Genomic DNA, 15739 nt, shown 5'->3' with positions numbered 1-15739 from the left:
TTCCGATGAAACAGTATGCAAGGCACTTTTTATATCATAAATGTGCATTACAGAAAGCTTACAAAATAATAAAGTAACAGTTCATTAAATGAACTGTATGAAGTATCCCAGGCTTGTCTTCCTTCTCCCGCTGCTGTCGGATGGCATATCCAAGTGTAAATTCTGTCCTCCTGTCTATACCCCAATGCACACTTCAGTTTGCATATGGTTCCAGACAATGGGAGTTCCTGAGACAGATGCCCAAATGTAACTAAACGTCAGGCAATCACGGGAATCAGCTGCAGGAAAGTGAAACATTTTTCTTTGTCTGCTTTTGATGCTATTTCCCCCAAGATTACTAAATAGAATGTTGACAATGTAAAAATGCCCTAGAATCAACAATTAAGCAGCTTGTCTTTCTCTACATTAGCCCATGTATAAGGGAGGGATTTTTCTAAATAAACTTTTAACATCTGATTTCCATTTAAAATTTTCCTCAATTGGTTTTCATGAGGTCCTCACCTGACAAGAAATACTGATATGTAGTATGCTACTCTTCTAAGAGGCGATTTCTTTAACAGAAGGGATTTTAAAAATCAGGAGAACCGTAGAACTAAGACTCATGAAAATTTTTAAATATAGAAAAAAATGAGACTTTCAGATTAAAATTTGTTCTTGATTTTGAGTTATTTCATTGAAAAATTATAACCATCATGAACTGAGAGTCAACTTAGCATCAGATGCCAACTAGTAACATTATCTTATTGAAGTTTCATAGTCACTTGCTGAAATGGGCAATATGTCAGGAAAAGCCAAGGAAACTTAAGTTTTAGGAATAATTCATTATAATCCAAGTTTCTGGGTTAATAAGTGGCAGTGCTAAAACTAGAAACCAAAGTCAACCTGAGTCCAAAGCCATGCACTTTCTCCACCAAATTAAACTAATACAGTGTATTTAGTGTAAAAGAAGGGAAAGAAATATAGTGTTTATGTTGAGAAAGAAGTCCCTAGTCTGAATTAGGCACCAACAAGAGGGTCACCAAAGAAAATAAATCTGTGAACATAAATTAGCATATTCCTTAATTTAGTTGTATGTGTGGGATTAGAGTTTAAGGTTATAGTAGATATTGCTATACATCCAGGAAAAATTTTTAATAAAAATAATAGATTATATTAATTTAACCTCATTCAGCACCACAAGGCCATAATAGTCAACAGAGTGACTATCACATTGAAGGTTCTTAATAAATGCTTGTCAAATTTTAATGGGTGTATGAATTAATCGAATAATATGAATAAATGCAACTGACAGAAGCAACTGCATTTAGGAGTACTTACAATGTGCCCTTTGCCATGTCAGCAATTCACATATGTTTTGTCTTGCTCTCTTACAACAATCTGCTAAATTTGGAATTATTCATCCCATTTCACAGGTGAGGAAATTGATGCTCTGAAATATTAGATCAGCTATTCACAGCTACATTAACAAGAAAGTGGGAGAGTCAAATTTGAAACAAAGACAATCAGATTTCTCAAAGGTTGTGCTTGAACAAGTTAATCAGTGAACTTAACAATAATAAGAACATTAAAACTAGTTGTCAGATTCTTACATTGCCTCCAAGGATAGCAACCCTCTGTCCATGGATCTACTCAGAATTGTATCCACGTCATAGGAATGATTTAGTTTAGGCATTTAGTAAACATTCTTAATAGCAAGGATTGTTAGGGTCTGGACTGTGGTACCAGAGAAGGCTAGAGAATATTTGAATAATCTAGAGCTCTTATTTTACTTCTACCTCTCTCAATTATTTCACTTGACAGCTAGAAGAGTAGAATAGGTAACCTTTAAAGACATATCTAGGACAAAGTTACCGTATTAATTGGATGCAAATTCTTCTAGAAATTCTTTCCCTGATAGATAATATATCAGTTAAAGTCTATGAAACTAAAAAGCATTGTCTCTAGGAATGTCCATAGCTTACTATATGATGTTGAAGTATGTTTTATGCAAGTGCCAAACATAAAAGGCACATCCATAAGACTTGAGTATTAATTTCCTGTTAATTCAGGCCTGAAGAGATTTAGGATAGTATTCTGTTTGAAAAGATCAAAAACAAACAAAAAAAACTAATAAAAGGGAAAAATGAAGCACTTTCCCCTAAATAGCTTCTTTCAGATTTTTATTTCTGTTTTCCTTTTCTTGATAGAATGTTTTCAAGGATAAACTCTGTTCCAATTTATGTGTAATAAGATTATCATTTCAAGTCTACTCACCTATTTCTACAGCTGCTGGAACTGATTAAGTTACAAACTCCACAGAGAAGAAGGGTTATCTCTAATTCCTACAGATCCTACAACACTCTATAGTTTTCCATTACACTTTGACTGGTCTGCTCATCTTTAATTTGTTACCAGAAAAATATTTTTTTACAAAATTTATGAAATAATAATTTGTTATTCTAATCTCATTTTCTATTTAGAATTTTTGAAATTAGGCATTTAAAGTACTAACTAAAGTCATGGCCTCTGGTTTCTCATCCAGAATTAAGGAGCTTAGAAGTCATCATTCCATCCTAACAACAAGTAAAAAGTTAAACATATTAAGAAATCAACAGTTTTGTTTGGATCTATCAGAGAAGTGATATCATAGCACAAATTCATGGTTAAGATGACTAGATATTGTCAAGATCTCAGTTCTTCTGCATGTTATCTACAGATTCAACATAATTCAAAGCAAATTCTAATGAGTATTTTGTATCTAAAAACAAAAAGAACTCTTAAAGCTCAACAATAAGTAAATGAAAACCTTGATTAAGAAATGAGCAAAAGACCTGAACAGACATCTCTCCGAAGAAGATCCACAGATGATAAGTAAGCATATGAAATTATGTTCAACATTCTATGTTACCATGAAAATGAAAATTAAAACAGCAATGAGATACCAATGCACACCTATTAGAATGGATGAAATTCAAAACTCAGACCACACTAAATGCTGGGGAGGGTCTGGAGCATTAGGAACATTCATACATTGCTGGTGGGGTGTGGAATGATTTAGTCACTTTGTAAGATAGTTTGGCAGTTTCTTACTAAACATACTCTTAACACATGATCCAGTAATTGCACTTCTTGGTATTTACTCAAGGAGTTGAAACTTCTGTCAAAAGAAAAACCTGCACAATGATGTTTAGAACGGTTTTATTCATAGTTGCAAAAACTTGAAAGCAAATTGCGATGTCGTTCGGTAGGTGAATGGATAAATAAACTGTGGCACACTTGGATGGTGGAATTTTATTCAGTGCCAAAAAGAAATGAATTATCAAACCATGAATAGGCATGGAAGAATTTAAATGCATATTACCAAGAAGATAACATACACAGCTTGTATGAAGCCAACCTATATTATTCTAACTGTATGACATTTGGAAAAGACAAAACTATGAAATCAGTAAAAAGGTTAGTGATTTCTAGTTTATTTAGCAGGAAGAAATGAATAGACAGTGTACACAGGATTTTTATGGGACCTCTATTATATACTTTCCATTCTATTTTGCAATGAACTTAAACTGCTCTAAAAAGTGAAAGTTATTAATTATGAAAAAAGTAAAAGTCAAGAGGCTTTGAAAAACATTAATAGGAAAATCATATCCCTCACTTAGTTGTCAAGCAGCCTAGTTAAAATGTAAATCCAGCTGTATTTTCATTCCTCTGCTGAAAACTCTTCAAGGACTCCCCACTGCTTACCTGAACAAGTATGGTGTGTGTATCACTGGCAGTACCTGAGATGATTTTAAGCAATATGTGGAAAACTGTCCTCTAAAACTTTAACTGTAATGCATTTATTGTAGAGTATATGAAAAAATAAAGCTAGTATAACAAAAAAGTAGAAGTTGAATAACCATTTTCTGATTCTGATAATTGGATTATTTATCTCTATGCAGTGGTAGCCTGCACATTGCTATACAGCCTTTTAACAATTCAATTACTTATAAAGCATTATTTTTCTTCCATTATTATCCACTATAAAATTAGGGTTATTTTCTGCTATTGGGGGAGAATTTTAATCACTTGAATGTTAAGGCAGTTAATATTTTTAAATGATCTAGCTCATGGACTAAGTTCCTAAAAACAACATAAAAATGTTTTATAGGCCTCAAAATATTTTTAAAATGATTTAAAATAATCATAAAATAAGCATAGCTGCAAGTAAAATATATTATAGTAATAGTTTAAAGTAGGGCTCTCATACCTGGTGAAATCAAATTAAAATTAAAACTTTTTCACTAGCTTTTACAACTCAATGCTTTAAAAAAATCATATACAAGGTAATTACTTATATTTCCCTTTTTACATTTTTTAGTGTTATCATCTTTCAAATTTATTGGGCTTTTTATAATTGGTTTAACTGTAGTACTCTCCATTGCTATGGAGTTGCAGTTTGATTTTTCTTCCCTTGTCATGGAAAGATGGCAGTTGCTATAACAAAGGACTAACATTTCCAGTCTTTGAAATGAAGGCCCTTCCCAGTGTCTTGAAAGACCATGAAATAAGAAGACCATTTCTCTTACTTCCCAGCATGATGGTATCATTACACAAGAGGAGTTCCACTTACCCAGGACTATACAATTATCGTCAGTAGAATCACCAAAACACTGAGTGGTCTTGGGCAGGAAGCATTTATGGAATATTATGAAACGTTTCATAGTAAGGATGCCAGAGACATTAAGCAGAACTCAAGCGGCAGCAGGAGCAAGGCACAATCTGAATCTTTTGAGGGCAAGGTGTCCAGTCTCACAAGATCAGTAGCCTGCTCATTCCTCCAGTTCATAAATACACTATGTGATTTCCACTTAATAAGCAGTGCCTATATATTACATTTTATCCAACTTCTATCTTGGAGCCTATTTCTCTATTCTTTCAAATATGTCCTAGACTGCATCAGCAGAAGTTAAATCAATATTTTCTCCTTATCCTCAGCACATAGTCATGTGTCTACTACATAAATGACAAATAAAAGATGTACATAAATTGAAGTATAAATCTCTTTGTCAATTTTATAAGTATCTTGTTTCTGTGTTATTAAGATGAAACAATTGGTAAGATTGGCTTGCTATATACTCTTATACCTATGATGTCATGTACTACACATGTAAAAGGCTGCAGCATTATGATAGATACAGACTTTGATAAATTCTTTCAGCAACTTTTTCACAAGCTTTTATCTGGTAAGCATTATAAGGCTACAGTGAAGTTGAACACCATTCATGTATGGCCTAAATCAAATTCCTTATAATTATACAGTGGAAATGACAAATAGATTCAAGGGATTAGATCTGATAGAGTGCCGGGAGAACTATAGACAGAGATTTGTGTCATTGTACAGGAGGCAGTGATTAAGACCATTCCCAAGAAAAAGAAATGCAAAAAGGTAAAATGGTTGTCAGAGGAGGCCTTACAAACAGCTATGAAAAGAAGAGAAGCAAAAGGCAAAGGAGAAAAGGAAAGCTATACCCATCTGAATGCAGAGTTCCAAAGAATAGCAAGGAGATATAAGAAAATTGTCTCAGAGATCAGTGCAAAGAAATAGAGGAAAACAATAGAATGGGAAAGACTAGAGATTTCTTCAAGAAAATTAGAGATAACAAGGGAATATTTCATGCAAAGATGGGCTCGATAAAGGACAGAAATTGTATGGACCTAACAGAAGCAGAAGATATTAAGAAGAGGTGGCAAGAATACACAGAAAAACCGTACAAAAAAGATCTTCATGACCCAGATAATCACGATGGTGTGATCAACCACCTAGAACCAAACATCCTGGAATGCAAAGTCAAGTGAGCCTTAGGAAGCATCACCGGAAACAAAGATAGATAGTGGAGGTGATGGAATTCCAGTTGAGCTATTTTAAATCCTGAAAGATGATGCTGTTAAAGTGCTGACATTAATATGCCAGCAAATTTGGAAAACTCAGCAGTGGCCACAGGACTGGAAAAGATCAGTTTTCATTCTGATCCCAAAGAAAGGCAATGCCAAAGAATATTCAAACTGGCACACAATTGCACTCATCTTACACCCTAGCAAAGTAATGGTCAAAATTCTCCAAGCCAGGCTTCAACAGTACATGTACTGTGAACTTCCAGATGTTCAAGCTGGATTTAGAAAAGGCAGAGGAACCAGAGATCAAATTGCCAACATCCGTTGGATCATAGAAAAAATGAGAGAATTCCAGAAACATATCTACTTCTGCTTTATTGATTATGCCAAAGCCTTCAACTGTGGGAATGGCAACAAACTCTGGAAAATTCTTAAAGTGTTGGGAATACCAAATCACCTTACTTGCCTCCTGAGAAATGTGTATGCAGGTCAAGAAGCAACAGTTAGAACTGGACATGAAACAACCTACTATTTTCAAATTGGGAAAGGAATATGTCAAGGCTGTATATTGTCACCATGCTTATTTAACTTAAATGCAGAGTACATCATGGAAATGCCAGGGTGGATGAATCACAAGCTGGAATCAAGATTACTGGGAGAAATATCAATAACCTCAGATATGCAGATGACACCACCCTTATGGCAGAAAATGAAGAGAAACTAAAGAGCCTCTTGATGAAAGTCAAAGAGGAAAGTGAAACAGATGGCTTAAAATTCAACATTCAAAAAACTAAGATCATGGCGTCCAGTTCCATCAATTCATGGCAAATAGATGGAGAAACAATGGAAACAGTGAGAGACTTTATTTTCTTGGGCTCCAAAATCACTGCAGAAGGTGACTGCAGCCACGAAATTAAAAGACACTTGATTCTTGGAAGAGAAATCATAACCAAACTGGACTGCACATTAAAAAGCAGAGACATTACTTTAACAACCAAGTCTGCCTCATCAAAGCTATGGTTTTTCCAGTAGTCATGTATGGATGTGAGAGTTGGACTATAAAGGAAACTGAGTGCTGAGGAATTGATGCTTTTGAACTGTGGTGTTGGAGAAGGCTATTGAGAGTCCCTTGGATGGCAAGGAGGTCCAATCAGTCCATCCTAAAGGAAATCAGTCTTGAATATTCTTTGGAAGAACTGATGCTGAAGTTGAAATGCCAATACTTTTGTTAGGGGAAGCACACTAATTGAAACCGCCCACCCTGGCCAGGCACCATAGTAATCATTTGCATTAGTTGTTTAATGACAGGAGGTCCTGGTAAGGAACATGGAACTAATAAGCCTCCTCCAACCAGAAGAGTTTGGGAAAGTTCAAAAGGAGACACCACCTATCCGACCACCTCTCAGAATCCTTCTCTCTGGCATCCATCTTGGCTGAACAAGGCCTGCACCAGCAGGAAGGACTCTGAGTCAGAATGATTGGCTAAAAACAACCCGGAAACTAATCCCATCACCATAAAACCAGAGACTGCAAGCCATGTGACAGAGCTGTTCTCCTGGGTTCCCCTACCCTACTGCTCTCCACCTGGGTGCCCTTTCCCAAGAAAACCTCTTGCTTTGTCAGCGCATGTGTCTCCTCGGACAATTCATTTCTGAGTATTAGACAAGAGCCCAGTTTCGGGCCCTGGATGGGGTCCCCCTTCCTGCAACACTTTGGCCACCTGATGTGAAGAATTGACTCATTTGAAAAGACCCTGATGCTGGGAAAGATTGAAGGCAGGAGGAGAAACAGACAACAGAGGAGAGATGGTTGGATGGCGTCACCGACTCAGGAAGCCTGGCATGCTGCAGTCTTTGGAGTCGCAAAGAGTCAGACACGCCTGAGTGACTGAAATAAAATAATTGAAGTTGAAGAAGCCTGCACAGTTGTGGAGACATGGTGTTTCTGAGCAGCTACTACTGCTGGTCTTTTAAGAGTTGAGACGCAGGCAGCCGCAATAAGTGATTTTCCATGAAATAATCTCTTGGTATGTTTTGGTATTTGGTATTACTTAAGCCTGCAACATTGACCTTCCCAGTAATTCTTTAAGCTATTGTTACCCTGATATATTTTCCATTAATAACTAGAGTGGGTTATGCAACCAAACTTTGAACTGAGACAGTAATTGTCTATTACTTTTTTTTTTAAAGGCTCAACAAGTTTTAATGACAGTAGTAAAATAAACTGAGTTAGAGCCTTCAAGCATTAAAGAATAAAAAACTGACAAATTAAAATTAAAAGTTAAAAAGTTAAATTATGATTTAGTGATCTTTCTTTTTAATTTCTGTTCTTTTTAGGTAGTGAAATACCTGATAACCTGAATTCAAGGCCCAAGGCTACTTCTTATCAATTATTCAGTCTCCAGTAGGTCATTCAATCTCTCCATGCCCCACTTTCCTCACTAGTAAAATATGGAAAATATCTAACATCTACTTCTAAGAAGGATTATTATGAATAACAAATAATATGTTAAAAAGTCACTTTACTTTTAAATGGAGTCAGGATAAGTAAATGCATATATATTTACATATGTACATATTCAAATATGTGTGTGTAATATTTAGTGTTACTATTAGCTCAAATGCATAATAAAAAATGACCCATGGGTTTATATCTATTTCAAAAGTGTTCCCAATTCAGAGAACTTCCCATCACAGTTTATGATTTCATCTACTTGTGGCCTATTCTTGCTTTCTGATTTTTGCCCGTGGAAAGAGTACTATCACTAAACAAGGTGTAAATTCATTCACTAGGAAACAGTTGTCCCTAATATTTAATGTAAACCTTTTTCTGTTTACCATAACAGGATATTAAAAGTGATTGAGCTTTTTGTGAGGCAAGCAGAAGTAACGCCATGGCAGGCAGCTTAGATTAGGAGTAGGCCTTCCTACTTCTGGGTGGTAAGATTATCAGGCCACCTGGATACAACCAATTAGCTTTCGCTTAACACTGACCGCTGTTTGCCAATTAGGAAATTAAGAACGGGGTGGAAACCCCCGGGGAAAGTCCCGTGTGCGCGAAAAGTTTTGACCAATGAAATTGCTTTGCAAACTTGTAACCAATCCGCTTAAACCAACTACCAACGGCGTGTGCTCACCCTATAAATTTGTGTAACAGCTTGGGCTCAGGGCTCTCTGACCCGCACCACTGCGTTGGTTGCGGCAGAGGCCCTGGCTCGAGTCAGTAATAAACTTCCCTTTTTGCGAGTTGCATTGTCTTGGAAGCCTTCTCTCTTCCCGCTTGGGGATTCGGACATCGGGCATAACACTTTTAAGTGTGTGGTTATAATCACATTTATTAAATAATATGTAAGTATTCACTTACTAATACAAAATAATGCACAAGTGATTTAGAATAAATGAGAAAGAGTCATGTACAAGCACTGTGCAAGTGATTTTAAGTTACAAAAAGAAAAACCTGGGAAATGCTTTTGATTTTGATTCCCTTGTTAATATTCACTTTTATCCAATACTAAATGTCTGCAAGTGGCTGAAATTAGTAATTAAAAACGTGATATCTTGTGAAGACACATAGGAAAACTTTTCAAAGACCTTAAAACATAAACTGCTCACATGTAATCAAAGAGAATATATTTAATATTTTACCTCATTTATATAGCTTTCTAGAGGAAAGAAAGCATATTAATAGCAATAATTTTCCGCTTAGTTACACTGGAACACATTTGAAAAGTTCCATAGGAAAGTAGTAACTAGAAACGAAAATACACTGCTTCTGTACTAGGAGAGCTGCAGCCAAGAGTGAGCACGATGTCATCCCTCTGCTAATTGTCAGCCTAGCATTATGCGGGGATCATTCATTCAACCAAAATCTAGCGAGCTTTATTCCATTCCCCATACATAAATGCCAGAGGAAAAGTGGAATAAGTAGGTGAGTTTCATGCTTCAAGGTGTCTAGGAAAGAAACAGACAGGACACATGCAAACAAGTAAAAGTAAATAACGTAAATTTAGACCGTGAAAGATATATTGAAAAAAATAGCAATTACTACAGAATAACTGGACAATAGTAGGCAGAATAGACAGAGAAAGTCTCATTTGAGAGGATGACGTTTGAGATAAATAACTGTGGATATTATGTAGCATAATTAATTATTTTCTACTGTAGACATTGCTCTATAGAGGCAAAAATTAAGAACTATTTAAAGCCAATTTCACTCAAAAGAGATAGGCTGGAGATTTAGATATGGTTAAGGAAGGATGGCCAGAAATAAATAACATTTTTAAAACTAGTTTAAAATGTCTAAAATTCTGATATATGGACAAACACACTTGAGCTCTGGAGTCAGACAGATCAGAATTTAAATCTTTCTTTGAGGCCATCAGCTGAGAGGCTGTGGGCAAGTCACTTCATTTCTCTGACAGTACATACTTCATAGACTTGGATTCCATAAGAAACATTCTTAACCTTCTAACAAAGTGAAAAACCACTTTATCATCCAAAATAACAGCAGTTCGCAAGTGCCTGAAACACTGACAGAGAATTGGTGGGTATAAAGTAGAAAATGCTAAGGTTAATAACAACGAAGGTTAATTGCAACCTTCAACCTTAAAACAAAGGTTTTCAACAAAAGTCAAGTAATGAGTAGGATGTAGATTTTATAGAGGCAGTAGAGTGCTCTTTCCATGTGGATGCTTCGATGGTAGCACTGGATACAGCTGCCATATCACACTCCTCACTAATGGCCCCGCTTCTACTGGACTAGTCATTAGGAACACCAGCAGATTCTCACGAATGCAGGCATTTCCCAGACAGTCTCAACCATATGTCGATAACAATTTTCATTTCAGTTTTACCTAGAAATTTGAGAGAGTTGACCTCAAAGCATCTTCGCAGTCAGGCTATATGTGTTTAGATTTAAAAAACCGTAGCAGCCTTAATTTTGCAATACTGTGTAACACAATAAATTCTATTTTATATTCTACCTCATGTGTCTTTAACATAGCCTATAGCTAAGCTTTGGTTGTAAGGTCACTGTGGCTAATGAAAATATATGACTTGACAAAAGTTTCAGAAACCACATGTATCTGCAGTCCTGGGATAGAGGGAGGAAAACAATATTTTACTTTTAAAATTACAAAAATTTAATTTGTAAGTCACTTAGGAAGAAAATGGCTTTCCAGGTGGTGCTAATGGTTCAGAACTTGCCTGCCAATACAGGAGACATAAGAGAAGCAGTCAGATCCCTGGATGAGGAAGATCCCCTGGAGGAGGAAATGGCAACCCACTCCAGTATTCATACCTGGAGATTCCCATGGACAGAGGAGCTATGGTCCATCAGGTTGCAAAGAATTGGGCACAACTGAAGTGACTTAGCCCAGCTAAGGAAGAAAATAGATGCTATTTAAAAAGCTTTGTTAAAGGATAATTTCTATACTGTTAGAAATATCTTCCAAATATGTTGTTTAGCATATGCTCAAAATACTACATTGAAATCTTTCCATTCAAATATTTTCAATACACAGTCTCAACAGTGAGGCATAAAACACAGCTCCAGGGGACAGAAGGATGAGAGATACTTTCAAGGAGCTGACAATCTAGGTGAGAAAACAGAAAGATGATGCAGAGTAAATGACAAGCCTGTTTGTGACCCCAGAAAGCTGGTTAGGACAACTGCTGCCCTGTCCTTCCCTTTATTTACTTCACTCACTCTGAGGGATGTGAGACCATGATGATACCACTTAAGACTCAACTCACAACCCTTGGAGTGAACTCTAGTCAACGGCTGTAATCCAAGCTGAAAATTTGGGTCTTTGGACTACTGTGCCTTTCTATAAGTCATATGAAGGACTCCACGGTCTCTAACTCCCTAGGAAACAGGCCAGTCTTTAAACTGGCTTTGCACTCTCTAGAAAGAAGTGGCTGCAGGACTACTCCTCATTTTCTGGGTACACACACACTCTAAATTCTGGTCCTCTCCACATACTTAGAACACTTACCACAAAGGCCATGGTAAATATCTGTTACTCAATTTCCTATTCAACAGTGTCCTACTTTATTTTGCAGTAAGTGATTAAGTGGCTAATGCCTTGACCACAGCTTTAAAAAGATAATAATTTCTCACTGATATTTTTCAGAAAAATTTAAATTAACTTTATTGAGGTATAATTTCCCTGTTCATTCATGTGTTGGTCACTCAGTTGTGTCCAATGTTTTGCAACCCTATAGTTTATAGCCCAACAGGCTCCACTGTCCATGTAATTCTCCAGCCAAGAATACTAGAGTGGGAAGCCATTCCCTTCTCCAGGAGATCTTCTCAACTCAGGGATCAAAACTGAGTCTCCTGCAATGCAGGGATATTCTTTACCATCTAAGCCACAAGGGAAGCCCTGGAAATTTTATAATTTCCATAAAAGTATCTATTTGATACCAAATGTATATGATTTGATGAGTTTTGACAAATTTATACACTTGGTCAACTATCATCACATCAAGATATAGAATATTTCCATCTTTGATGACTTGTAATTTTCTTAAGTTATATCACTAGAAGCTAGAAGGTGGAGTGAAAGGTGTGTACATTTTTAAAGCTTTCTCTATATGTTGCCAAACTGCCTTCTAGAAACTTATTATAATTAGCCAGCTCTGATATAGACGAGAATGCTAAACTTAGATAGATCATTGCTCTATTGACAGCCATGATGTCCCTTCCAAAAAAGATCTTAATTTTGACTAGAATTAATACAAAGAGTTTTTAAAAATCTTTGCTTTGATAATTAATAAATCTGAATTATTATAAAAGTGGGATTCTTAGAAGTAAATTAAATACATTTGCAATAGAAACTGATGTGATTTTTTTTAGTTTCAAGTTTTTTGTTTCAAAAATAGAAAAACTTTCATTGAGATAACATTTACATATGATAGCTTTCTCTTGCAGCGATGCTACTCCAAAGGTAGTCCACAGGCCTTAGTAGCAGCGTCACCAGGGAACTCATTAGGAGGGCAGATCCTCAGGCCCCATTACAGACCTCCTGACTCTCAAACGCTGGACTCAGGCCCTGCAGTGTTTTAACAAGCCCTCTACTTGATTCTGATGGATCTACAAATGTGAAAAAGATAGTTCTTTGAGAATATTTTTAAAAGAGAAAAAAAAAATCCTTTCCTACACTCAAGAGTAAATCCAGCATTTAGTAATCACCAAATATTTTTTCAGCATTTAACCTTTTAGATCTAGGTCTACTGTCTGACTAAAACAGTTGAGATTTTCCTAAGATACTTTCTCAGTTTGAATTCATGACTGGCTTGTGCAAAATTCTGAATTAAGGGCTATCAAAGATATAAAGAAGTCATGAGTCATGATCTTTATCTTCAAAGAACTTACCATTTGGTTGATTAGGCCTAACATAGCTAAACATTCAGGCTCCTTTGGTAACTGTGAAGTGAGTGGCATAGGCAAGAGACTGCATAGGTCCCAGAGGAGATGGGGGGACCAGGATCCCCCCTGAGGATCAGGGGGGACAGCTTGGGCTTCTCCAAGAATGTGCAACATGAAGTGTACATGAAAAGTTGTATAGGCTTTGCTTTAATGGAAGAGAATGAAGGAGGATATTTTTGGTGAAAAGACAGTTTAGTTCAGTTCAGTCACTCAGTTTTTCTGAATGTTGAGCTTTAAGCCAACTTTTTGACTCTTCTCTTCCACTTTCATCAAGAGGCTCTTTAGTTCTTCTTCACTTTCTGCCATAACGGTGGTGTCATCTGCATATCAGAGGTTATGAAAAGACAACCAAATGGAAAAAAAGCTAGAAAGAGGAGGTAGCTGTTTGGGTATGTTAGAAACTGCAGATATGTGCATGGCTTCAGATGAATCTATAAAGGAAGGCGGAGTCAGAAGGCTATTGAAAACTTACATCCATTTTCTGGGTATTTTATTAAGTATGCAGTTCTTAAAAGTTGTTTTCCTGGTCAAATGATAATCCCTTTATAGGATGATTTGACTATGCAAATCAGATTACAAGATCTATATTAAGGAAGTCACTTAAGCAATACAAAGCAAGATTCCTTTTGAGTTGACTGGAGAGAGGTAGCCTTGAACTATAATTATGTTCTAGAAAACTTTTGAAATTTACCTGCTTTCAGAGCAATAAAATTTGCATATTTTTTACAGGTAGAATTGAGATTAATGTTTGGCATATTTTATAAAGGCTGTGTTATAACCATGTTTTCTTGTACAAATCCAAGTATTTAATGATGACCTAGTTTAATAAATTTCAAAACACTTTTGACACTGCTTTGGGACATTCAGTTCAGTTCAATTCAGTCACTCAGTCGTGTCTGACTCTTTGCGACCCCATGAATTGCAGCATGCCAGGCCTCCCTGTCCATCACCAACTCCTGGAGTTTACTCAGACTCATGTCCATCGAGTTGGTGATGTCATCCAGCCATCTCATCCACTGTCGTCCCCTTCTCCTCCTGCCCCCAATCCCTCCCAGCATCAGGGTCTTCTTTTCCAATGAGTCAACTCTTTGCATGAGGTGGCCAAAGTATTGGAGTTTCTGTCTATAAAAAAACAATACAAACCATAGTATATGTATCTCATACAATATTCGGGATTATTTTCTTTAGAGAAATTGCAATGAAATTAGAGAGATATGCAAGAAGATCAAGGAGAGTTTATACAGGAAGGTCAAGGAGAGTTTAATAAAATATATAATAACTTTGCATTACTAGTAAGGGGAGATGGCATTTTTATGCATAAGAATCTGATAAAGATTTTAAACATCAATTCAAATCAGTCTATTGATTGACAGTAGTAAGTTAGCAGCGGTTTGTTAAAATGACTTACTACTGTGGAAAAATGCTGTACTCAGTCATATCCTTTACAAATTCTTCATGTCTATAGGTATGATGCTTGCATCTAGAGGCAAAGGATAATATAAAAGTAGATGTATCTTAAAATATGAAGTAGAGATTTTCACTCTCAAGTATACTGAGTTTATTAAATTGGTCCATAGGGTTTATGATTAAGTATTGACAGTGCCATGAATCATAAGCATCTAGTGTTTCCCACCACAAGCTGTAGTGATGTTTGTCATGCTGATGGTACAATTTAATATTTAGATAGTTCTCTTAAATTAAGGGGCTATGTGATTTTAATCTATAATAGTAATTTCTGGAAAAAATTAGATGAACTATTTCAATTGGTATCTTGTAAATTGGGGATTAAATAAAACAAAGTGTATGGTTTTGTCAATGCATTGTAGAGATTTTACTACAAAGTGTTCAATTGAGTGCTTGACTGCCTGAACTGATGCTTTATTGAATTGATCATTGTGAAAACACAGTTTTGCCTTTGGATAGTCATTTGTTGGCCTCCCCTAGTCAAAACCACTTTGCTTTTAATAGAGCTTTGAACTAATAGAGTTTCTAAAGGTTTCTTTGAAAACCTCCCTATTACTTATCTCTATAAATAATAACAGTATTTATAACAGCTCTCTCTGAGCTGTTACCTCATTTTCCTGTCTAATAATGTGACATCTGACATATTTATTTGAAAGGAAAAGTGACCAAGAATTAATCCGTTGTAAACCACCAGCACTTGAACAACTTTGCAAATATATGGCTTTAGGTAACAATTTTCTAATATCTTCTCTTCATATAGTACCTATTTTGGGTAAGAGTAAACAAATTTAGCTTTAAAATATTCCCCATGTTTATTCTAGCTTCCACTAAAAGCAATTTTCAATGCACTATGTTATCACAAAGTTGTATACTAAAACTTCAGTAAAATTGAAAATAGTAAATAAGATTATAGCTTTTACAGATAAAACTTTAAAAATTATAACTAAGTCCCTACATTCAAAGATAGAATCACTACAACAACATTAATAGT

Source organism: Cervus canadensis, chromosome 20 (genome assembly GCF_019320065.1).
Source record: "Cervus canadensis isolate Bull #8, Minnesota chromosome 20, ASM1932006v1, whole genome shotgun sequence".
Lineage (NCBI taxonomy): Eukaryota > Metazoa > Chordata > Mammalia > Artiodactyla > Cervidae > Cervus > Cervus canadensis.
Note: the sequence above shows the minus strand (reverse complement) of the source record.